Source organism: Ascaphus truei, unplaced genomic scaffold (genome assembly GCF_040206685.1).
Source record: "Ascaphus truei isolate aAscTru1 unplaced genomic scaffold, aAscTru1.hap1 HAP1_SCAFFOLD_1408, whole genome shotgun sequence".
Classification (NCBI taxonomy): Eukaryota; Metazoa; Chordata; class Amphibia; order Anura; family Ascaphidae; genus Ascaphus; species Ascaphus truei.
Window position 1 is genome coordinate 45,281 of NW_027454289.1, and position 25,840 is coordinate 71,120.

The 25,840-nt window shown below is 43.4% G+C and overlaps 4 long non-coding RNA genes across 5 annotated transcripts; all 4 read right to left on the reverse strand.

The window, feature by feature from the left end:
- Window positions 1–664: 664 nt before the first annotated feature.
- On the reverse strand, window positions 665–5,733 carry LOC142475834 (uncharacterized). Of its 2 annotated transcripts, XR_012791165.1 has the most exons (4): window positions 5,639–5,733; window positions 4,293–4,403; window positions 1,775–1,894; window positions 665–754 (listed from the first exon to the last, which is right to left on the reverse strand). It is a non-coding gene; the product is annotated as an uncharacterized LOC142475834 (long non-coding RNA). The 2 variants fall into 2 exon arrangements; XR_012791164.1 differs by lacking the exon at window positions 665–754 and having other exon boundaries at window positions 1,291–1,894.
- A 1,459-nt stretch (window positions 5,734–7,192) lies between these two features.
- Window positions 7,193–12,256, reverse strand: LOC142475835 (uncharacterized). The gene is made up of 4 exons (XR_012791166.1): window positions 12,162–12,256; window positions 10,821–10,931; window positions 8,303–8,422; window positions 7,193–7,282 (listed from the first exon to the last, which is right to left on the reverse strand). It is a non-coding gene; the product is annotated as an uncharacterized LOC142475835 (long non-coding RNA).
- A 1,459-nt stretch (window positions 12,257–13,715) lies between these two features.
- LOC142475836 (uncharacterized) lies at window positions 13,716–17,445 on the reverse strand. Its single transcript, XR_012791167.1, has 3 exons — window positions 17,342–17,445; window positions 14,826–14,945; window positions 13,716–13,805 (listed from the first exon to the last, which is right to left on the reverse strand). It is a non-coding gene; the product is annotated as an uncharacterized LOC142475836 (long non-coding RNA).
- A 1,514-nt stretch (window positions 17,446–18,959) lies between these two features.
- LOC142475837 (uncharacterized) lies at window positions 18,960–23,081 on the reverse strand. Its single transcript, XR_012791168.1, has 3 exons — window positions 22,987–23,081; window positions 21,632–21,742; window positions 18,960–19,233 (listed from the first exon to the last, which is right to left on the reverse strand). It is a non-coding gene; the product is annotated as an uncharacterized LOC142475837 (long non-coding RNA).
- Window positions 23,082–25,840: the final 2,759 nt, after the last annotated feature.

The window sequence follows — 25,840 nt, forward strand, 5'->3', positions numbered from 1 at the left end:
AGTAACCTGACTGGGGGCACGGAAATCTCATTTAGTGCATATGTTGCGGCACTGCATTGATTGACCGGTCAATCTGCACTGCTGCCTGTCACAGTGACATCCTGATCGGGCACTGTGATCAGCTATAGCACTGACCCAGGTGAGATAGTTCAGCACTTTACAAGGAGGGAACAGATGTTGTGGGTGACAGATGCTGGAGGTAGGCCAAGACTGTTGGCCAGAGTAACGTGGAGACTTACTGCACTCTGCATGCCCATCCTCTCCCTGACATCAGGGGAAGGAAGTGGCCCTGGGGTGTGTGTAGGTATGCCAGATGTCAGTGTATGCATAAGTAAGTATGCCTGTGTAGTGGGAGGTGTAGGGGCGTTAAGCTGGAGGACTTAAAACAGGCACAAAAGCACATAGATACCTCTGATTATACCGCACCAAATGCTGATAATATCATGCTGTAGCTGCACTTTACAGAAGATGATGCAGATGTCATCATTGGTTGGTGGGTTCATTAAATCAATCCATCATATCATAACCACACTGTGCATATGATGTACTGAATCAGTAACACCAGGAAGACATCTCCATGTTAGGAGTAGAGTTGAAGTTAACAGAATATGTCCAGCACTGTGGTGTGTAGCCCATAAATAATAATTGTGCACATTACCAGAACAACATACTGTCAACTGCAAGATCATTTTGCTGCTTGTAGCGTATGCTCATCCTGTACAGTGTTGTAGTAGATCCGTCTCTTCAGTGTTCACTGCAACAAAAGTAAGACATTGCATTAATATTACAGACGTTTGGGGGCTGAAATCTCACTTCGCTGCGGACAATTTCCCTTTGCATAAGATTCTTGTGATTATGTCAATGATGATCAATAACTGCATCATAACACAGCCGCTCTATACAGAAGATGTACTTGCTCTCATTGATCATGGAGGTAATACGTCACACAATGTACAGATATAGCAAGGATTATTTCTCCCACTTGTGCATTATGGCATTATGATGGGAAATGTTGTGAGATTCTGCATTATCAGCATCACTGAATCTTTTGGAAATTAAGTGATATTCTATGTTTTAATGCAATATTATGGATGATCAGCCGGTAAAATAATAATAGCTTGCTGTATCTGTAGCCATGCTCTACCCATGATGTGCTGAACCAATGACTGCAGAGAGATTCAGAGTGGTAAACATGACTGGAACGCATCTCTGAATAATGGGCAGCAAAGCAGTGCAGAATAGGAGGTGAAAGTATTTAAAATGGAAGATCCTTAGCAGCTGTGTGGAGAGTAGACAGTACAGACTGACCAAGTAAATGGTAAAAGGAGTAACTTCAACATTACTTGGCTTTGTTCTCCACATTGAAGCTTTCCTCCTCTTTAAATCACTAATACTGATGCCATGTGTAACCTGTACTGAGAGTTATATAATCTACTGGCCTAGATGAAACCATATGATGCAAACAGGATCCATCCCACTCCAGATTCATAGAATTGAACCACCTCAACCTTTCATAACAATCACATAGAACTGCAGCTGTGCGCTACTGCACATGTTCTTGTTATGAATGGTAGTAGATGTGGTCCTTGGGTCTTTACTTCATACTGTAGCCACCCTCTACTCATGATGTATTGAATCAACGAAAACTTGCATGGTTCAGATCACAGGAAGGGGTAGAGTAGAGATGAAAATATTCAATGTGAAACCCGTAGCAGCCGGATTTTGTGGAGTCAATAAAACGACAAATACTAAATGGTAAATGAGAAATATACACATTGCTTATCTGTCTCTGTGTAGTAATTTTCCTTCTCTTCAACTGTCCTTCAAATTTTCTCTTTTGCAAGAAAAGGAACACATGGCTTCAATATTCACTTCTGTTCTGCAGTCATCCCTCCTGAAATAAAAGTTAAGCATTGCATTGTTATTATGATAATACATACAATAAACCTTGCTCCAAACCATTTGATGCAAAGCAAATCCACCTCCCACCCACAGCTGTGCTCCTTCTAGAGCATGCATGTCAAACTCCAGTCCTCGAGGGTCCCAAACAGGCCAGGTTTTCAGTAGGGATATCCTGAAAACCTGGCCTGTTTGCTGCCTTCAAGGACTGGAGTTTGACATCCTTGTTCTTGAGCTTCTACCACGCAAGTCATCCATGTGAGTGACACTGTACTGCAGTCCTGGTCTGCACACAATCTACTGAATCAATGACATCACACTGTAAAGGCAATCTACAAGATGTATTAGTTGTCCACACTTCCGAAATGTTACTTTTATGTCCAAATCACTTATTCCCATGACCTGATATTTGTATTTGTTATTTATAGGATTGTCACAAAGAGTTGATGAGGTCACCAAATGATAGTATGTAGAGAGAAAGAGAGATCTCAGAACAGAGCCCTGATGTATACCCACAGACAGATCAATAGAAGACGAAGACATGTTAGCAACAGAGATGGAGAATGTGTGACAGGAAAGTTATGATGAAAACCAGGATAGAACTGTGTTACGGATACCAAGAGAGAGTTTAGAATATGAAGGAGGAGAGTGATTGAGAGCATCAAACGCAGCAGATAGATCAAGTAGGATTAGTAGGGAAAAGTGACCTTGGGAATTTGCTTTAAGCACAGTCTGTAGAACGAGCTGTACGAAAGGCAGGTTGTAAAGGATCCAGGAGGGAATGTGATTTAAGAATGTTGACATTCTAGCAATTAGGAGACAAACAGCAGGAGGGATACAGGGCGGTAGTTAGTAAGGCACATAGGGTGTAGGTTGTTTCTGAGAAAAGGGTGACCACTACAGGCTTAAAGTAAGAGGGTAAAGAGCCAGAGAATAGGGAGGAATTGAAGATGTGGGTGAGAGTGGGGACTAAGAGATGCAGTAAGGTGTGAGGGGATACGATCTAGAGGGCATGTGGTAGAGGGAGAAGAGAAGATGATTAGCTTCCAGCTCTGTAAGAGAAGAAAAGGAGTCAAATGCAGAAGGAGAATTAGGTAGAAGGAGAGAAGGGGGAAGGGACAGAAGGAATCTCCTTGTGGGTGGCATCCACCTTGCCTCTGAAGTAGTCAAATGCTTGAGGAGAAGTGAAGGAAGGATGGCAAGTGTGAGGAGAAGGTTAGTGGAGGGAGTCAAATACAGGGAAAAAAAGACAGCGTAAATTAAATTTGAGTGTTGATGAATGTGAAAAAAAAGTAGTGTGGTTTGGCCCCAGAGAGCAGCTTTATACAGGACTGGAGACATTTTTACTGTAGAAAAATCAAATATCAATTGTGTGATTTCCTTCATAGGCATTAAGAACAGCGAGTGGAAGTGTGATGAACATGTTTGGGAATTTAGCCAAGGGTGTGGGCTAGAGGGACAAGTGTGTCAGAGCCTAGAGGGGGCATATAGATAGGAGGATAGCATTGTAAGAGTTAATAAGATTGTTAGTTTAAGCGGAAAGAGAGAGAGAGCAGAGAGGTTAGAGTAGATGTCAGAGGAGAGTTTAATTAAGCAGAGGCAAATCAGTGGGACAGGTAAGATGGGGTGAGGGGAATGACTGATTGTGAATGATGAGAGCAGAAGAGGTCATGTACAACTAGAGCCTTGTTAGTCAGAGAACGGACATTCCAGATGGCATAGGAGAAGGGAAGAGAAAAGTAAGGAAAGGAATGTGGATTACATTAGATAGGTTAACACTCTTAGCAGGGAGGCAGAGGCAGGGAGGCCCGATGTGTATATGAGCAGGTTCAAGATTATAAGAGATATCCCACACATCAGCAAACATAGAAGGAGACACAGAGATAGGTGTAGAGAGAGACAGAGATAGCTCTATGTAGAGAGAGAGGGACGTAGAGAGAATGAGACAGATAGGCGCAGAGAGAGGGGGCGCAGAGAGAGGAGGCGCCAAAAGAGGGGGCGCAGAGAGAGGGGGCACAGAGAATAGGATATTAAAGAGTGCTTTTCATTGAGCAGTGCAGAAATAGCTGCAATAGAGGTCTGTACAAATGGTGCAGTGTGTAGACACATGCAAAGGTAGGGGAAGGAAAGAGGAGAACATGTGGATAAAAGCAGGAGTGTGGAAGTTAGAGAAATTAGAAAAGTTTAACAGAGGAGTGAGGAAACAGCAAGCAGAAAGAACAAGAGAGAGGTTACATTGGGATGACGTTCTGTGGTAAAGAGAAAATGCTAGGAGAGAGCTTTCAAATATTAGAGGACATGAATTGAGGGAGCAAATGTATAAATCAAAACCTGAGGGGGAGGTATAGCACGAAAGCTTGCACAGCAGATTATAGTCTTAATGTTGCGTGTACCTGTCAGGGTATTCAAGAAGTTAAATTCTCACAAGTGCAGAGTTCATGATGAAATGCTGAATCTAGTCCCCCTCCAATTTAATTTTAATATAACTTTTCCATTCTTCATTACTGCAAAAAGCAAACAAAACAAAACCACATTGCATTACTATTTTCAAAATGGATTGAATGGCATATTCAACAGTGACTGTGTGATGCCAATATTCCCCACTCACTCGTAGTGAAGCACATATTGTACTAGTGTTGAAAGTAGGCCGGTAGAGTCAGGTACGCAGTACTGATAAAACAATAAGTGCCCGTCGTAAGTACCAGCTCCGCAACAGTGCGGGCATCACATTAGTGACGTGGATGAACATATATGGATAAGCCCATATTAAGGCATCACGTGACCAGAGCCGTCACTGACTGGGTATACGTAAAGACGCAGGGAGATGCAAGGAAAGGGAGGGAGAGAGACAGGGAGAAGATGTGAAACGGAGGAAGGCACGGATGGAGGGAGTTCTTCCGAGCTTCTGCGGGCCTCTCTCTTTCACTGGTGCATGCCGGGAGCTGGTCCCAACATCCACAAAGTGTGTGTGTATTATTGGTTGTATTTTATGGGGGTAGGAGGGTAGTGTGTATATTGTGTGTGTGGGAGTATTATATTGTGTGTAGAGGTGCAGAGGAGAGTACTAGATTGTGTATCTTGTGTAAGGGTGTTGTGTATATTGTGTTTGGAGCTATAATATTATTGGGGAGATTAGTATTGAGGAGGTATTATAGTGTGTATTGTGGGGAGTATTAGTGTGTGTATTGTTTGTGGGTGACAGATGCTGGGGGTATGCAGCAATCCCTGCACTGAGGTCCGAGGCGGCTCTGCATCGCTCGCACGCACTGTGGACGACCAAGCATGTGCCCATGATAATCATGGCCTTAGAGGGATGAGTGTGTCAGAGCCTAGAAGGGGTATATATATAATGGAGGAGGGAGGAGGAAGGAGGAGGAGGGAGGAGGAGATGATAGCATTGTAAAAGTTAACAAGATAGTTAGTTTAAGCAGAAAGTGAGGAGAGGTTAGAGATAAGGGTAGATGTCAGAGGAGAGAGTTCAATTAAGCTGAGGTATCGAGTAGGACAGGGGTGAGGGGAATGAGAGGTGGTGGATGATGAGAGCAGAAGAGGTCATGTACAAATAGACCTTGTTAGTCAGAGAGCAGTCATTCCAGAGGGCACGTGAGAAGTGAAGAGTAAAGTGAGACATGGAATGTGGATTACATTAGATGGGTTAATACGCTTAGCAGGGAGGTGGAGAGAGAGAGGCAAGAGGCAGAGAGTGGTGCAGGGGTTGAGGAAGAGATGTTGCATGTACCTTATCAGAACATTAAAGAACATCAATTCACACTGGTGCAGAGTTGATGATGAATCCAGTTCACCTCCAATTCAATTTTAACAGAAATGTTTCATTCTTCATTACTGAAAAAAAAGAAAAGTAAAAAACATTTCATTACTATTTTCAAAATGGATTGAATTCCCCCAACAATGACTATGTGTTACCAATATATCCCTCTCAGTCCCACTGCAGCATATACTGTACCAGTGTGAAAGTAGGAAGGTACACAGTACCGGTAAAACAATACGTGCCGGTACTATGCACCATATGAATTATAAGGGGATGTAAATCTCCCAGTCTCTCTCCATATCCGCAACAGAGCGGGCTCCGGTCAGTGGCATGGATGCCCATATATGGGTATGCTCATATTTGGGCATCCCATGTCACTGACCGGAGCCGGCTCTGAGTATAGGGATATATGCGGAGACGCAGAGGTGCAAGGAAATGGGAGGAGGCACGGTGAGAAACAGGGAGAGACCACAGGAAGATAGAGGGCAACAACTTCCACAAGGTACTTGTATGGGTATAATTGTGTGTATTTTGTGCAGAGGGGGTAATTTCAGATAAAATACAATTCTCCACCCTCTACGAAACAATTCCACTTTGTTCAGTAAGCCAGAAAGTCTTGGTCCCATGTGGACTGAATTTAATGCAAATAAGGTCCTTAATACACAAGTAAAGAATAAAGTTACTTATTCTCTACTGTAAGAAGTGCCACATTGCCCACTATTTGGGTCCTGTGCCCAGATTGTGACCATGCATGGCAGAGGTGAGATTCCCCCAACTCCAATTTGCTACACTCTCCAAGAGAGATAATTGTGATCAGAGGTGGAACTAGGGGAGGGTGTGAGCAGGGTCACTGCCCAGGGAGTAACCTGACTGGGGGCACGGAAATCTCATTTAGTGCATATGTTGCGGCACTGCATTGATTGACCGGTCAATCTGCACTGCTGCCTGTCACAGTGACATCCTGATCGGGCACTGTGATCAGCTATAGCACTGACCCAGGTGAGATAGTTCAGCACTTTACAAGGAGGGAACAGATGTTGTGGGTGACAGATGCTGGAGGTAGGCCAAGACTGTTGGCCAGAGTAACGTGGAGACTTACTGCACTCTGCATGCCCATCCTCTCCCTGACATCAGGGGAAGGAAGTGGCCCTGGGGTGTGTGTAGGTATGCCAGATGTCAGTGTATGCATAAGTAAGTATGCCTGTGTAGTGGGAGGTGTAGGGGCGTTAAGCTGGAGGACTTAAAACAGGCACAAAAGCACATAGATACCTCTGATTATACCGCACCAAATGCTGATAATATCATGCTGTAGCTGCACTTTACAGAAGATGATGCAGATGTCATCATTGGTTGGTGGGTTCATTAAATCAATCCATCATATCATAACCACACTGTGCATATGATGTACTGAATCAGTAACACCAGGAAGACATCTCCATGTTAGGAGTAGAGTTGAAGTTAACAGAATATGTCCAGCACTGTGGTGTGTAGCCCATAAATAATAATTGTGCACATTACCAGAACAACATACTGTCAACTGCAAGATCATTTTGCTGCTTGTAGCGTATGCTCATCCTGTACAGTGTTGTAGTAGATCCGTCTCTTCAGTGTTCACTGCAACAAAAGTAAGACATTGCATTAATATTACAGACGTTTGGGGGCTGAAATCTCACTTCGCTGCGGACAATTTCCCTTTGCATAAGATTCTTGTGATTATGTCAATGATGATCAATAACTGCATCATAACACAGCCGCTCTATACAGAAGATGTACTTGCTCTCATTGATCATGGAGGTAATACGTCACACAATGTACAGATATAGCAAGGATTATTTCTCCCACTTGTGCATTATGGCATTATGATGGGAAATGTTGTGAGATTCTGCATTATCAGCATCACTGAATCTTTTGGAAATTAAGTGATATTCTATGTTTTAATGCAATATTATGGATGATCAGCCGGTAAAATAATAATAGCTTGCTGTATCTGTAGCCATGCTCTACCCATGATGTGCTGAACCAATGACTGCAGAGAGATTCAGAGTGGTAAACATGACTGGAACGCATCTCTGAATAATGGGCAGCAAAGCAGTGCAGAATAGGAGGTGAAAGTATTTAAAATGGAAGATCCTTAGCAGCTGTGTGGAGAGTAGACAGTACAGACTGACCAAGTAAATGGTAAAAGGAGTAACTTCAACATTACTTGGCTTTGTTCTCCACATTAAAGCTTTCCTCCTCTTTAAATCACTAATACTGATGCCATGTGTAACCTGTACTGAGAGTTATATAATCTACTGGCCTAGATGAAACCATATGATGCAAACAGGATCCATCCCACTCCAGATTCATAGAATTGAACCACCTCAACCTTTCATAACAATCACATAGAACTGCAGCTGTGCGCTACTGCACATGTTCTTGTTATGAATGGTAGTAGATGTGGTCCTTGGGTCTTTACTTCATACTGTAGCCACCCTCTACTCATGATGTATTGAATCAACGAAAACTTGCATGGTTCAGATCACAGGAAGGGGTAGAGTAGAGATGAAAATATTCAATGTGAAACCCGTAGCAGCCGGATTGTGTGGAGTCAATAAAACGACAAATACTAAATGGTAAATGAGAAATATACACATTGCTTATCTGTCTCTGTGTAGTAATTTTCCTTCTCTTCAACTGTCCTTCAAATTTTCTCTTTTGCAAGAAAAGGAACACATGGCTTCAATATTCACTTCTGTTCTGCAGTCATCCCTCCTGAAATAAAAGTTAAGCATTGCATTGTTATTATGATAATACATACAATAAACCTTGCTCCAAACCATTTGATGCAAAGCAAATCCACCTCCCACCCACAGCTGTGCTCCTTCTAGAGCATGCATGTCAAACTCCAGTCCTCGAGGGTCCCAAACAGGCCAGGTTTTCAGTAGGGATATCCTGAAAACCTGGCCTGTTTGCTGCCCTCGAGGACTGGAGTTTGACATCCTTGTTCTTGAGCTTCTACCACGCAAGTCATCCATGTGAGTGACACTGTACTGCAGTCCTGGTCTGCACACAATCTACTGAATCAATGACATCACACTGTAAAGGCAATCTACAAGATGTATTAGTTGTCCACACTTCCGAAATGTTACTTTTATGTCCAAATCACTTATTCCCATGACCTGATATTTGTATTTGTTATTTATAGGATTGTCACAAAGAGTTGATGAGGTCACCAAATGATAGTATGTAGAGAGAAAGAGAGATCTCAGAACAGAGCCCTGATGTATACCCACAGACAGATCAATAGAAGACGAAGACATGTTAGCAACAGAGATGGAGAATGTGTGACAGGAAAGTTATGATGAAAACCAGGATAGAACTGTGTTACGGATACCAAGAGAGAGTTTAGAATATGAAGGAGGAGAGTGATTGAGAGCATCAAACGCAGCAGATAGATCAAGTAGGATTAGTAGGGAAAAGTGACCTTGGGAATTTGCTTTAAGCACAGTCTGTAGAACGAGCTGTACGAAAGGCAGGTTGTAAAGGATCCAGGAGGGAATGTGATTTAAGAATGTTGACATTCTAGCAATTAGGAGACAAACAGCAGGAGGGATACAGGGCGGTAGTTAGTAAGGCACATAGGGTGTAGGTTGTTTCTGAGAAAAGGGTGACCACTACAGGCTTAAAGTAAGAGGGTAAAGAGCCAGAGAATAGGGAGGAATTGAAGATGTGGGTGAGAGTGGGGACTAAGAGATGCAGTAAGGTGTGAGGGGATACGATCTAGAGGGCATGTGGTAGAGGGAGAAGAGAAGATGATTAGCTTCCAGCTCTGTAAGAGAAGAAAAGGAGTCAAATGCAGAAGGAGAATTAGGTAGAAGGAGAGAAGGGGGAAGGGACAGAAGGAATCTCCTTGTGGGTGGCATCCACCTTGCCTCTGAAGTAGTCAAATGCTTGAGGAGAAGTGAAGGAAGGATGGCAAGTGTGAGGAGAAGGTTAGTGGAGGGAGTCAAATACAGGGAAAAAAAGACAGCGTAAATTAAATTTGAGTGTTGATGAATGTGAAAAAAAAGTAGTGTGGTTTGGCCCCAGAGAGCAGCTTTATACAGGACTGGAGACATTTTTACTGTAGAAAAATCAAATATCAATTGTGTGATTTCCTTCATAGGCATTAAGAACAGCGAGTGGAAGTGTGATGAACATGTTTGGGAATTTAGCCAAGGGTGTGGGCTAGAGGGACAAGTGTGTCAGAGCCTAGAGGGGGCATATAGATAGGAGGATAGCATTGTAAGAGTTAATAAGATTGTTAGTTTAAGCGGAAAGAGAGAGAGAGCAGAGAGGTTAGAGTAGATGTCAGAGGAGAGTTTAATTAAGCAGAGGCAAATCAGTGGGACAGGTAAGATGGGGTGAGGGGAATGACTGATTGTGAATGATGAGAGCAGAAGAGGTCATGTACAACTAGAGCCTTGTTAGTCAGAGAACGGACATTCCAGATGGCATAGGAGAAGGGAAGAGAAAAGTAAGGAAAGGAATGTGGATTACATTAGATAGGTTAACACTCTTAGCAGGGAGGCAGAGGCAGGGAGGCCCGATGTGTATATGAGCAGGTTCAAGATTATAAGAGATATCCCACACATCAGCAAACATAGAAGGAGACACAGAGATAGGTGTAGAGAGAGACAGAGATAGCTCTATGTAGAGAGAGAGGGACGTAGAGAGAATGAGACAGATAGGCGCAGAGAGAGGGGGCGCAGAGAGAGGAGGCGCCAAAAGAGGGGGCGCAGAGAGAGGGGGCACAGAGAATAGGATATTAAAGAGTGCTTTTCATTGAGCAGTGCAGAAATAGCTGCAATAGAGGTCTGTACAAATGGTGCAGTGTGTAGACACATGCAAAGGTAGGGGAAGGAAAGAGGAGAACATGTGGATAAAAGCAGGAGTGTGGAAGTTAGAGAAATTAGAAAAGTTTAACAGAGGAGTGAGGAAACAGCAAGCAGAAAGAACAAGAGAGAGGTTACATTAGGATGACGTTCTGTGGTAAAGAGAAAATGCTAGGAGAGAGCTTTCAAATATTAGAGGACATGAATTGAGGGAGCAAATGTATAAATCAAAACCTGAGGGGGAGGTATAGCACGAAAGCTTGCACAGCAGATTATAGTCTTAATGTTGCGTGTACCTGTCAGGGTATTCAAGAAGTTAAATTCTCACAAGTGCAGAGTTCATGATGAAATGCTGAATCTAGTCCCCCTCCAATTTAATTTTAATATAACTTTTCCATTCTTCATTACTGCAAAAAGCAAACAAAACAAAACCACATTGCATTACTATTTTCAAAATGGATTGAATGGCATATTCAACAGTGACTGTGTGATGCCAATATTCCCCACTCACTCGTAGTGAAGCACATATTGTACTAGTGTTGAAAGTAGGCCGGTAGAGTCAGGTACGCAGTACTGATAAAACAATAAGTGCCCGTCGTAAGTACCAGCTCCGCAACAGTGCGGGCATCACATTAGTGACGTGGATGAACATATATGGATAAGCCCATATTAAGGCATCACGTGACCAGAGCCGTCACTGACTGGGTATACGTAAAGACGCAGGGAGATGCAAGGAAAGGGAGGGAGAGAGAGAGACAGGGAGAAGATGTGAAACGGAGGAAGGCACGGATGGAGAGAGGGAGTTCTTCCGAGCTTCTGCGGGCCTCTCTCTTTCACTGGTGCATGCTGGGAGCTGGTCCCAACATCCACAAAGTATGTGTGTATTATTGGTTGTATTTTATGGGGGTAGGAGGGTAGTGTGTATATTGTGTGTGTGGGAGTATTATATTGTGTGTAGAGGTGCAGAGGAGAGTACTAGATTGTGTATCTTGTGTAAGGGTGTTGTGTATATTGTGTTTGGAGCTATAATATTATTGGGGAGATTAGTATTGAGGAGGTATTATAGTGTGTATTGTGGGGAGTATTAGTGTGTGTATTGTTTGTGGGTGACAGATGCTGGGGGTATGCAGCAATCCCTGCACTGAGGTCCGAGGCGGCTCTGCATCGCTCGCACACACTGTGGACGACCAAGCATGTGCCCATGATAATCATGGCCTTAGAGGGATGAGTGTGTCAGAGCCTAGAAGGGGCATATATATGATGGAGGAGGGAGGAGGAGGGAGGAGATGATAGCATTGTAAAAGTTAACAAGATAGTTAGTTTAAGCAGAAAGTGAGGAGAGGTTAGAGATAAGGGTAGATGTCAGAGGAGAGAGTTCAATTAAGCTGAGGTATCGAGTAGGACAGGGGTGAGGGGAATGAGAGGTGGTGGATGATGAGAGCAGAAGAGGTCATGTACAAATAGACCTTGTTAGTCAGAGAGCAGTCATTCCAGAGGGCACGTGAGAAGTGAAGAGTAAAGTGAGACATGGAATGTGGATTACATTAGATGGGTTAATACGCTTAGCAGGGAGGTGGAGAGAGAGAGGCAAGAGGCAGAGAGTGGTGCAGGGGTTGAGGAAGAGATGTTGCATGTACCTTATCAGAACATTAAAGAACATCAATTCACACTGGTGCAGAGTTGATGATGAATCCAGTTCACCTCCAATTCAATTTTAACAGAAATGTTTCATTCTTCATTACTGAAAAAAAAGAAAAGTAAAAAACATTTCATTACTATTTTCAAAATGGATTGAATTCCCCCAACAATGACTATGTGTTACCAATATATCCCTCTCAGTCCCACTGCAGCATATACTGTACCAGTGTGAAAGTAGGAAGGTACACAGTACCGGTAAAACAATACGTGCCGGTACTATGCACCATATGAATTATAAGGGGATGTAAATCTCCCAGTCTCTCTCCATATCCGCAACAGAGCGGGCTCCGGTCAGTGGCATGGATGCCCATATATGGGTATGCTCATATTTGGGCATCCCATGTCACTGACCGGAGCCGGCTCTGAGTATAGGGATATATGCGGAGACGCAGAGGTGCAAGGAAATGGGAGGAGGCACGGTGAGAAACAGGGAGAGACCACAGGAAGATAGAGGGCAACAACTTCCACAAGGTACTTGTATGGGTATAATTGTTTGTATTTTGTGCAGAGGGGGTAATTTCAGATAAAATACAATTCTCCACCCTCTACGAAACAATTCCACTTTGTTCAGTAAGCCAGAAAGTCTTGGTCCCATGTGGACTGAATTTAATGCAAATAAGGTCCTTAATACACAAGTAAAGAATAAAGTTACTTATTCTCTACTGTAAGAAGTGCCACATTGCCCACTATTTGGGTCCTGTGCCCAGATTGTGACCATGCATGGCAGAGGTGAGATTCCCCCAACTCCAATTTGCTACACTCTCCAAGAGAGATAATTGTGATCAGAGGTGGAACTAGGGGAGGGTGTGAGCAGGGTCACTGCCCAGGGAGTAACCTGACTGGGGGCACGGAAATCTCATTTAGTGCATATGTTGCGGCACTGCATTGATTGACCGGTCAATCTGCACTGCTGCCTGTCACAGTGACATCCTGATCGGGCACTGTGATCAGCTATAGCACTGACCCAGGTGAGATAGTTCAGCACTTTACAAGGAGGGAACAGATGTTGTGGGTGACAGATGCTGGAGGTAGGCCAAGACTGTTGGCCAGAGTAACGTGGAGACTTACTGCACTCTGCATGCCCATCCTCTCCCTGACATCAGGGGAAGGAAGTGGCCCTGGGGTGTGTGTAGGTATGCCAGATGTCAGTGTATGCATAAGTAAGTATGCCTGTGTAGTGGGAGGTGTAGGGGCGTTAAGCTGGAGGACTTAAAACAGGCACAAAAGCACATAGATACCTCTGATTATACCGCACCAAATGCTGATAATATCATGCTGTAGCTGCACTTTACAGAAGATGATGCAGATGTCATCATTGGTTGGTGGGTTCATTAAATCAATCCATCATATCATAACCACACTGTGCATATGATGTACTGAATCAGTAACACCAGGAAGACATCTCCATGTTAGGAGTAGAGTTGAAGTTAACAGAATATGTCCAGCACTGTGGTGTGTAGCCCATAAATAATAATTGTGCACATTACCAGAACAACATACTGTCAACTGCAAGATCATTTTGCTGCTTGTAGCGTATGCTCATCCTGTACAGTGTTGTAGTAGATCCGTCTCTTCAGTGTTCACTGCAACAAAAGTAAGACATTGCATTAATATTACAGACGTTTGGGGGCTGAAATCTCACTTCGCTGCGGACAATTTCCCTTTGCATAAGATTCTTGTGATTATGTCAATGATGATCAATAACTGCATCATAACACAGCCGCTCTATACAGAAGATGTACTTGCTCTCATTGGTCATGGAGGTAATACGTCACACAATGTACAGATATAGCAAGGATTATTTCTCCCACTTGTGCATTATGGCATTATGATGGGAAATGTTGTGAGATTCTGCATTATCAGCATCACTGAATCTTTTGGAAATTAAGTGATATTCTATGTTTTAATGCAATATTATGGATGATCAGCCGGTAAAATAATAATAGCTTGCTGCATCTGTAGCCATGCTCTACCCATGATGTGCTGAACCAATGACTGCAGAGAGATTCAGAGTGGTAAACATGACTGGAACGCATCTCTGAATAATGGGCAGCAAAGCAGTGCAGAATAGGAGGTGAAAGTATTTAAAATGGAAGATCCTTAGCAGCTGTGTGGAGAGTAGACAGTACAGACTGACCAAGTAAATGGTAAAAGGAGTAACTTCAACATTACTTGGCTTTGTTCTCCACATTGAAGCTTTCCTCCTCTTTAAATCACTAATACTGATGCCATGTGTAACCTGTACTGAGAGTTATATAATCTACTGGCCTAGATGAAACCATATGATGCAAACAGGATCCATCCCACTCCAGATTCATAGAATTGAACCACCTCAACCTTTCATAACAATCACATAGAACTGCAGCTGTGCGCTACTGCACATGTTCTTGTTATGAATGGTAGTAGATGTGGTCCTTGGGTCTTTACTTCATACTGTAGCCACCCTCTACTCATGATGTATTGAATCAACGAAAACTTGCATGGTTCAGATCACAGGAAGGGGTAGAGTAGAGATGAAAATATTCAATGTGAAACCCGTAGCAGCCGGATTGTGTGGAGTCAATAAAACGACAAATACTAAATGGTAAATGAGAAATATACACATTGCTTATCTGTCTCTGTGTAGTAATTTTCCTTCTCTTCAACTGTCCTTCAAATTTTCTCTTTTGCAAGAAAAGGAACACATGGCTTCAATATTCACTTCTGTTCTGCAGTCATCCCTCCTGAAATAAAAGTTAAGCATTGCATTGTTATTATGATAATACATACAATAAACCTTGCTCCAAACCATTTGATGCAAAGCAAATCCACCTCCCACCCACAGCTGTGCTCCTTCTAGAGCATGCATGTCAAACTCCAGTCCTCGAGGGTCCCAAACAGGCCAGGTTTTCAGTAGGGATATCCTGAAAACCTGGCCTGTTTGCTGCCCTCGAGGACTGGAGTTTGACATCCTTGTTCTTGAGCTTCTACCACGCAAGTCATCCATGTGAGTGACACTGTACTGCAGTCCTGGTCTGCACACAATCTACTGAATCAATGACATCACACTGTAAAGGCAATCTACAAGATGTATTAGTTGTCCACACTTCCGAAATGTTACTTTTATGTCCAAATCACTTATTCCCATGACCTGATATTTGTATTTGTTATTTATAGGATTGTCACAAAGAGTTGATGAGGTCACCAAATGATAGTATGTAGAGAGAAAGAGAGATCTCAGAACAGAGCCCTGATGTATACCCACAGACAGATCAATAGAAGACGAAGACATGTTAGCAACAGAGATGGAGAATGTGTGACAGGAAAGTTATGATGAAAACCAGGATAGAACTGTGTTACGGATACCAAGAGAGAGTTTAGAATATGAAGGAGGAGAGTGATTGAGAGCATCAAACGCAGCAGATAGATCAAGTAGGATTAGTAGGGAAAAGTGACCTTGGGAATTTGCTTTAAGCACAGTCTGTAGAACGAGCTGTACGAAAGGCAGGTTGTAAAGGATCCAGGAGGGAATGTGATTTAAGAATGTTGACATTCTAGCAATTAGGAGACAAACAGCAGGAGGGATACAGGGCGGTAGTTAGTAAGGCACATAGGGTGTAGGTTGTTTCTGAGAAAAGGGTGACCACTACAGGCTTAAAGTAAGAGGGTAAAGAGCCAGAGAATAGGGAGGAATTGAAGATGTGGGTGAGAGTGGGGACTAAGAGATGCAGTAAGGTGTGAGGGGATACGATCTAGAGGGCATGTGGTAGAGGGAGAAGAGAAGATGATTAGCTTCCAGCTCTGTAAGAGAAGAAAAGGAGTCAAATGCAGAAGGAGAATTAGGTAGAAGGAGAGAAGGGGGAAGGGACAGAAGGAATCTCCTTGTGGGTGGCATCCACCTTGCCTCTGAAGTAGTCAAATGCTTGAGGAGAAGTGAAGGAAGGATGGCAAGTGTGAGGAGAAGGTTAGTGGAGGGAGTCAAATACAGGGAAAAAAAGACAGCGTAAATTAAATTTGAGTGTTGATGAATGTGAAAAAAAAGTAGTGTGGTTTGGCCCCAGAGAGCAGCTTTATACAGGACTGGAGACATTTTTACTGTAGAAAAATCAAATATCAATTGTGTGATTTCCTTCATAGGCATTAAGAACAGCGAGTGGAAGTGTGATGAACATGTTTGGGAATTTAGCCAAGGGTGTGGGCTAGAGGGACAAGTGTGTCAGAGCCTAGAGGGGGCATATAGATAGGAGGATAGCATTGTAAGAGTTAATAAGATTGTTAGTTTAAGCGGAAAGAGAGAGAGAGCAGAGAGGTTAGAGTAGATGTCAGAGGAGAGTTTAATTAAGCAGAGGCAAATCAGTGGGACAGGTAAGATGGGGTGAGGGGAATGACTGATTGTGAATGATGAGAGCAGAAGAGGTCATGTACAACTAGAGCCTTGTTAGTCAGAGAACGGACATTCCAGATGGCATAGGAGAAGGGAAGAGAAAAGTAAGGAAAGGAATGTGGATTACATTAGATAGGTTAACACTCTTAGCAGGGAGGCAGAGGCAGGGAGGCCCGATGTGTATATGAGCAGGTTCAAGATTATAAGAGATATCCCACACATCAGCAAACATAGAAGGAGACACAGAGATAGGTGTAGAGAGAGACAGAGATAGCTCTATGTAGAGAGAGAGGGACGTAGAGAGAATGAGACAGATAGGCGCAGAGAGAGGGGGCGCAGAGAGGAGGCGCCAAAAGAGGGGGCGCAGAGAGAGGGGGCACAGAGAATAGGATATTAAAGAGTGCTTTTCATTGAGCAGTGCAGAAATAGCTGCAATAGAGGTCTGTACAAATGGTGCAGTGTGTAGACACATGCAAAGGTAGGGGAAGGAAAGAGGAGAACATGTGGATAAAAGCAGGAGTGTGGAAGTTAGAGAAATTAGAAAAGTTTAACAGAGGAGTGAGGAAACAGCAAGCAGAAAGAACAAGAGAGAGGTTACATTGGGATGACGTTCTGTGGTAAAGAGAAAATGCTAGGAGAGAGCTTTCAAATATTAGAGGACATGAATTGAGGGAGCAAATGTATAAATCAAAACCTGAGGGGGAGGTATAGCACGAAAGCTTGCACAGCAGATTATAGTCTTAATGTTGCGTGTACCTGTCAGGGTATTCAAGAAGTTAAATTCTCACAAGTGCAGAGTTCATGATGAAATGCTGAATCTAGTCCCCCTCCAATTTAATTTTAATATAACTTTTCCATTCTTCATTACTGCAAAAAGCAAACAAAACAAAACCACATTGCATTACTATTTTCAAAATGGATTGAATGGCATATTCAACAGTGACTGTGTGATGCCAATATTCCCCACTCACTCGTAGTGAAGCACATATTGTACTAGTGTTGAAAGTAGGCCGGTAGAGTCAGGTACGCAGTACTGATAAAACAATAAGTGCCCGTCGTAAGTACCAGCTCCGCAACAGTGCGGGCATCACATTAGTGACGTGGATGAACATATATGGATAAGCCCATATTAAGGCATCACGTGACCAGAGCCGTCACTGACTGGGTATACGTAAAGACGCAGGGAGATGCAAGGAAAGGGAGGGAGAGAGACAGGGAGAAGATGTGAAACGGAGGAAGGCACGGATGGAGGGAGTTCTTCCGAGCTTCTGCGGGCCTCTCTCTTTCACTGGTGCATGCCGGGAGCTGGTCCCAACATCCACAAAGTATGTGTGTATTATTGGTTGTATTTTATGGGGGTAGGAGGGTAGTGTGTATATTGTGTGTGTGGGAGTATTATATTGTGTGTAGAGGTGCAGAGGAGAGTACTAGATTGTGTATCTTGTGTAAGGGTGTTGTGTATATTGTGTTTGGAGCTATAATATTATTGGGGAGATTAGTATTGAGGAGGTATTATAGTGTGTATTGTGGGGAGTATTAGTGTGTGTATTGTTTGTGGGTGACAGATGCTGGGGGTATGCAGCAATCCCTGCACTGAGGTCCGAGGCGGCTCTGCATCGCTCGCACACACTGTGGATGACCAAGCATGTGCCCATGATAATCATGGCCTTAGAGGGATGAGTGTGTCAGAGCCTAGAAGGGGCATATATATGATGGAGGAGGGAGGAGGAGGAGGGAGGAGGAGGAGATGATAGCATTGTAAAAGTTAACAAGATAGTTAGTTTAAGCAGAAAGTGAGGAGAGGTTAGAGATAAGGGTAGATGTCAGAGGAGAGAGTTCAATTAAGCTGAGGTATCGAGTAGGACAGGGGTGAGGGGAATGAGAGGTGGTGGATGAGAGCAGAAGAGGTCATGTACAAATAGACCTTGTTAGTCAGAGAGCAGTCATTCCAGAGGGCACGTGAGAAGTGAAGAGTAAAGTGAGACATGGAATGTGGATTACATTAGTATTTAAAATGGAAGATCCTTAGCAGCTGTGTGGGGAGTAGACAGTACAGACTGACCAAGTAAATGGTAAAAGGAGTAACTTCAACATTACTTGGCTTTGTTCTCCACATTGAAGCTTTCCTCCTCTTTAAATCACTAATACTGATGCCATGTGTAACCTGTACTGAGAGTTATATAATCTACTGGCCTAGATGAAACCATATGATGCAAACAGGATCCATCCCACTCCAGATTCATAGAATTGAACCACCTCAACCTTTCATAACAATCACATAGAACTGCAGCTGTGCGCTACTGCACATGTTCTTGTTATGAATGGTAGTAGATGTGGTCCTTGGGTCTTTACTTCATACTGTAGCCACCCTCTACTCATGATGTATTGAATCAACGAAAACTTGCATGGTTCAGATCACAGGAAGGGGTAGAGTAGAGATGAAAATATTCAATGTGAAACCCGTAGCAGCCGGATTGTGTGGAGTCAATAAAACGACAAATACTAAATGGTAAATGAGAAATATACACATTGCTTATCTGTCTCTGTGTAGTAATTTTCCTTCTCTTCAACTGTCCTTCAAATTTTCTCTTTTGCAAGAAAAGGAACACATGGCTTCAATATTCACTTCTGTTCTGCAGTCATCCCTCCTGAAATAAAAGTTAAGCATTGCATTGTTATTATGATAATACATACAATAAACCTTGCTCCAAACCATTTGATGCAAAGCAAATCCACCTCCCACCCACAGCTGTGCTCCTTCTAGAGCATGCATGTCAAACTCCAGTCCTCGAGGGTCCCAAACAGGCCAGGTTTTCAGTAGGGATATCCTGAAAACCTGGCCTGTTTGCTGCCCTCGAGGACTGGAGTTTGACATCCTTGTTCTTGAGCTTCTACCACGCAAGTCATCCATGTGAGTGACACTGTACTGCAGTCCTGGTCTGCACACAATCTACTGAATCAATGACATCACACTGTAAAGGCAATCTACAAGATGTATTAGTTGTCCACACTTCCGAAATGTTACTTTTATGTCCAAATCACTTATTCCCATGACCTGATATTTGTATTTGTTATTTATAGGATTGTCACAAAGAGTTGATGAGGTCACCAAATGATAGTATGTAGAGAGAAAGAGAGATCTCAGAACAGAGCCCTGATGTATACCCACAGACAGATCAATAGAAGACGAAGACATGTTAGCAACAGAGATGGAGAATGTGTGACAGGAAAGTTATGATGAAAACCAGGATAGAACTGTGTTACGGATACCAAGAGAGAGTTTAGAATATGAAGGAGGAGAGTGATTGAGAGCATCAAACGCAGCAGATAGATCAAGTAGGATTAGTAGGGAAAAGTGACCTTGGGAATTTGCTTTAAGCACAGTCTGTAGAACGAGCTGTACGAAAGGCAGGTTGTAAAGGATCCAGGAGGGAATGTGATTTAAGAATGTTGACATTCTAGCAATTAGGAGACAAACAGCAGGAGGGATACAGGGCGGTAGTTAGTAAGGCACATAGGGTGTAGGTTGTTTCTGAGAAAAGGGTGACCACTACAGGCTTAAAGTAAGAGGGTAAAGAGCCAGAGAATAGGGAGGAATTGAAGATGTGGGTGAGAGTGGGGACTAAGAGATGCAGTAAGGTGTGAGGGGATACGATCTAGAGGGCATGTGGTAGAGGGAGAAGAGAAGATGATTAGCTTCCAGCTCTGTAAGAGAAGAAAAGGAGTCAAATGCAGAAGGAGAATTAGGTAGAAGGAGAAAAGGGGGAAGGGACAGAAGGAATCTCCTTGTGGGTGGCATCCACCTTGCCTCTGAAGTAGTCAAATGCTTGAGGAGAAGTGAAGGAAGGATGGCAAGTGTGAGGAGAAGGTTAGTGGAGGGAGTCAAATACAGGGAAAAAAAGACAGCGTAAATTAAATTTGAGTGTTGATGAATGTGAAAAAAAAGTAGTGTGGTTTGGCCCCAGAGAGCAGCTTTATACAGGACTGGAGACATTTTTACTGTAGAAAAATCAAATATCAATTGTGTGATTTCCTTCATAGGCATTAAGAACAGCGAGTGGAAGTGTGATGAACATGTTTGGGAATTTAGCCAAGGGTGTGGGCTAGAGGGACAAGTGTGTCAGAGCCTAGAGGGGGCATATAGATAGGAGGATAGCATTGTAAGAGTTAATAAGATTGTTAGTTTAAGCGGAAAGAGAGAGAGAGCAGAGAGGTTAGAGTAGATGTCAGAGGAGAGTTTAATTAAGCAGAGGCAAATCAGTGGGACAGGTAAGATGGGGTGAGGGGAATGACTGATTGTGAATGATGAGAGCAGAAGAGGTCATGTACAACTAGAGCCTTGTTAGTCAGAGAACGGACATTCCAGATGGCATAGGAGAAGGGAAGAGAAAAGTAAGGAAAGGAATGTGGATTACATTAGATAGGTTAACACTCTTAGCAGGGAGGCAGAGGCAGGGAGGCCCGATGTGTATATGAGCAGGTTCAAGATTATAAGAGATATCCCACACATCAGCAAACATAGAAGGAGACACAGAGATAGGTGTAGAGAGAGACAGAGATAGCTCTATGTAGAGAGAGAGGGACGTAGAGAGAATGAGACAGATAGGCGCAGAGAGAGGGGGCGCAGAGAGAGGAGGCGCCAAAAGAGGGGGCGCAGAGAGAGGGGGCACAGAGAATAGGATATTAAAGAGTGCTTTTCATTGAGCAGTGCAGAAATAGCTGCAATAGAGGTCTGTACAAATGGTGCAGTGTGTAGACACATGCAAAGGTAGGGGAAGGAAAGAGGAGAACATGTGGATAAAAGCAGGAGTGTGGAAGTTAGAGAAATTAGAAAAGTTTAACAGAGGAGTGAGGAAACAGCAAGCAGAAAGAACAAGAGAGAGGTTACATTGGGATGACGTTCTGTGGTAAAGAGAAAATGCTAGGAGAGAGCTTTCAAATATTAGAGGACATGAATTGAGGGAGCAAATGTATAAATCAAAACCTGAGGGGGAGGTATAGCACGAAAGCTTGCACAGCAGATTATAGTCTTAATGTTGCGTGTACCTGTCAGGGTATTCAAGAAGTTAAATTCTCACAAGTGCAGAGTTCATGATGAAATGCTGAATCTAGTCCCCCTCCAATTTAATTTTAATATAACTTTTCCATTCTTCATTACTGCAAAAAGCAAACAAAACAAAACCACATTGCATTACTATTTTCAAAATGGATTGAATGGCATATTCAACAGTGACTGTGTGATGCCAATATTCCCCACTCACTCGTAGTGAAGCACATATTGTACTAGTGTTGAAAGTAGGCCGGTAGAGTCAGGTACGCAGTACTGATAAAACAATAAGTGCCCGTCGTAAGTACCAGCTCCGCAACAGTGCGGGCATCACATTAGTGACGTGGATGAACATATATGGATAAGCCCATATTAAGGCATCACGTGACCAGAACCGTCACTGACTGGGTATACGTAAAGACGCAGGGAGATGCAAAGAAAGGGAGGGAGAGAGACAGGGAGAAGATGTGAAACGGAGGAAGGCACGGATGGAGGGAGTTCTTCCGAGCTTCTGCGGGCCTCTCTCTTTCACTGGTGCATGCCGGGAGCTGGTCCCAACATCCACAAAGTGTGTGTGTATTATTGGTTGTATTTTATGGGGGTAGGAGGGTAGTGTGTATATTGTGTGTGTGGGAGTATTATATTGTGTGTAGAGGTGCAGAGGAGAGTACTAGATTGTGTATCTTGTGTAAGGGTGTTGTGTATATTGTGTTTGGAGCTATAATATTATTGGGGAGATTAGTATTGAGGAGGTATTATAGTGTGTATTGTGGGGAGTATTAGTGTGTGTATTGTTTGTGGGTGACAGATGCTGGGGGTATGCAGCAATCCCTGCACTGAGGTCCGAGGCGGCTCTGCATCGCTCGCACGCACTGTGGATGACCAAGCATGTGCCCATGATAATCATGGCCTTACAGGGATGAGTGTGTCAGAGCCTAGAAGGGGCATATATATGATGGAGGAGGGAGGAGGAGGAGGGAGGAGGAGGAGGGAGGAGGAGGAGATGATAGCATTGTAAAAGTTAACAAGATAGTTAGTTTAAGCAGAAAGTGAGGAGAGGTTAGAGATAAGGGTAGATGTCAGAGGAGAGAGTTCAATTAAGCTGAGGTATCGAGTAGGACAGGGGTGAGGGGAATGAGAGGTGGTGGATGATGAGAGCAGAAGAGGTCATGTACAAATAGACCTTGTTAGTCAGAGAGCAGTCATTCCAGAGGGCACGTGAGAAGTGAAGAGTAAAGTGAGACATGGAATGTGGATTACATTAGATGGGTTAATACGCTTAGCAGGGAGGTGGAGAGAGAGAGGCAAGAGGCAGAGAGTGGTGCAGGGGTTGAGGAAGAGATGTTGCATGTACCTTATCAGAACATTAAAGAACATCAATTCACACTGGTGCAGAGTTGATGATGAATCCAGTTCACCTCCAATTCAATTTTAACAGAAATGTTTCATTCTTCATTACTGAAAAAAAAGAAAAGTAAAAAACATTTCATTACTATTTTCAAAATGGATTGAATTCCCCCAACAATGACTATGTGTTACCAATATATCCCTCTCAGTCCCACTGCAGCATATACTGTACCAGTGTGAAAGTAGGAAGGTACACAGTACCGGTAAAACAATACGTGCCGGTACTATGCACCATATGAATTATAAGGGGATGTAAATCTCCCAGTCTCTCTCCATATCCGCAACAGAGCGGGCTCCGGTCAGTGGCATGGATGCCCATATACACTGGCGACACACTTTATTCGAGCTTGGCTAGTCCCACGAATTCGGGTATACCCGGGTGTATTGAGGTTTGTGACTGTTTTCTGCCCGAGTGCATTGAGGTATTTTCCAAGCAGGGATTGAAGCATTTTATTCCCGCTGGCTGCAATACTGCACAGTATATATATATATATATACTGCATTACAATTCATGAATTTATGCCATCTGGTAGACACGCGAAGCATTGCAGCCTATTAAATCCTAATCATTATCATTTAACAGTTCAGCCGCCCATCAGCCAGGCATGAACCCAGGCTGGGAAGGCAAATGCAACGGGGCTTGTCAGAGGTGAGGAGCGGCGCATTCCAGGTATCTGCCAGGTACATACCGGGTATTTGCTCGAATAAAGTGTGTCGGTGCAGTATGGGTATGCTCATATTTGGGCATCCCATGTCACTGACCGGAGCCGGCTCTGAGTATAGGGATATATGCGGAGACGCAGAGGTGCAAGGAAATGGGAGGAGGCACGGTGAGAAACAGGGAGAGACCACAGGAAGATAGAGGGCAACAACTTCCACAAGGTACTTGTATGGGTATAATTGTTTGTATTTTGTGCAGAGGGGGTAATTTCAGATAAAATACAATTCTCCACCCTCTACGAAACAATTCCACTTTGTTCAGTAAGCCAGAAAGTCTTGGTCCCATGTGGACTGAATTTAATGCAAATAAGGTCCTTAATACACAAGTAAAGAATAAAGTTACTTATTCTCTACTGTAAGAAGTGCCACATTGCCCACTATTTGGGTCCTGTGCCCAGATTGTGACCATGCATGGCAGAGGTGAGATTCCCCCAACTCCAATTTGCTACACTCTCCAAGAGAGATAATTGTGATCAGAGGTGGAACTAGGGGAGGGTGTGAGCAGGGTCACTGCCCAGGGAGTAACCTGACTGGGGGCACGGAAATCTCATTTAGTGCATATGTTGCGGCACTGCATTGATTGACCGGTCAATCTGCACTGCTGCCTGTCACAGTGACATCCTGATCGGGCACTGTGATCAGCTATAGCACTGACCCAGGTGAGATAGTTCAGCACTTTACAAGGAGGGAACAGATGTTGTGGGTGACAGATGCTGGAGGTAGGCCAAGACTGTTGGCCAGAGTAACGTGGAGACTTACTGCACTCTGCATGCCCATCCTCTCCCTGACATCAGGGGAAGGAAGTGGCCCTGGGGTGTGTGTAGGTATGCCAGATGTCAGTGTATGCATAAGTAAGTATGCCTGTGTAGTGGGAGGTGTAGGGGCGTTAAGCTGGAGGACTTAAAACAGGCACAAAAGCACATAGATACCTCTGATTATACCGCACCAAATGCTGATAATATCATGCTGTAGCTGCACTTTACAGAAGATGATGCAGATGTCATCATTGGTTGGTGGGTTCATTAAATCAATCCATCATATCATAACCACACTGTGCATATGATGTACTGAATCAGTAACACCAGGAAGACATCTCCATGTTAGGAGTAGAGTTGAAGTTAACAGAATATGTCCAGCACTGTGGTGTGTAGCCCATAAATAATAATTGTGCACATTACCAGAACAACATACTGTCAACTGCAAGATCATTTTGCTGCTTGTAGCGTATGCTCATCCTGTACAGTGTTGTAGTAGATCCGTCTCTTCAGTGTTCACTGCAACAAAAGTAAGACATTGCATTAATATTACAGACGTTTGGGGGCTGAAATCTCACTTCGCTGCGGACAATTTCCCTTTGCATAAGATTCTTGTGATTATGTCAATGATGATCAATAACTGCATCATAACACAGCCGCTCTATACAGAAGATGTACTTGCTCTCAATGGTCATGGAGGTAATACGTCACACAATGTACAGATATAGCAAGGATTATTTCTCCCACTGGTGCATTATGGCATTATGATGGGAAATGTTGTGAGATTCTGCATTATCAGCATCACTGAATCTTTTGGAAATTAAGTGATATTCTATGTTTTAATGCAATATTATGGATGATCAGCCGGTAAAATAATAATAGCTTGCTGTATCTGTAGCCATGCTCTACCCATGATGTGCTGAACCAATGACTGCAGAGAGATTCAGAGTGGTAAACATGACTGGAACGCATCTCTGAATAATGGGCAGCAAAGCAGTGCAGAATAGGAGGTGAAAGTATTTAAAATGGAAGATCCTTAGCAGCTGTGTGGGGAGTAGACAGTACAGACTGACCAAGTAAATGGTAAAAGGAGTAACTTCAACATTACTTGGCTTTGTTCTCCACATTGAAGCTTTCCTCCTCTTTAAATCACTAATACTGATGCCATGTGTAACCTGTACTGAGAGTTATATAATCTACTGGCCTAGATGAAACCATATGATGCAAACAGGATCCATCCCACTCCAGATTCATAGAATTGAACCACCTCAACCTTTCATAACAATCACATAGAACTGCAGCTGTGCGCTACTGCACATGTTCTTG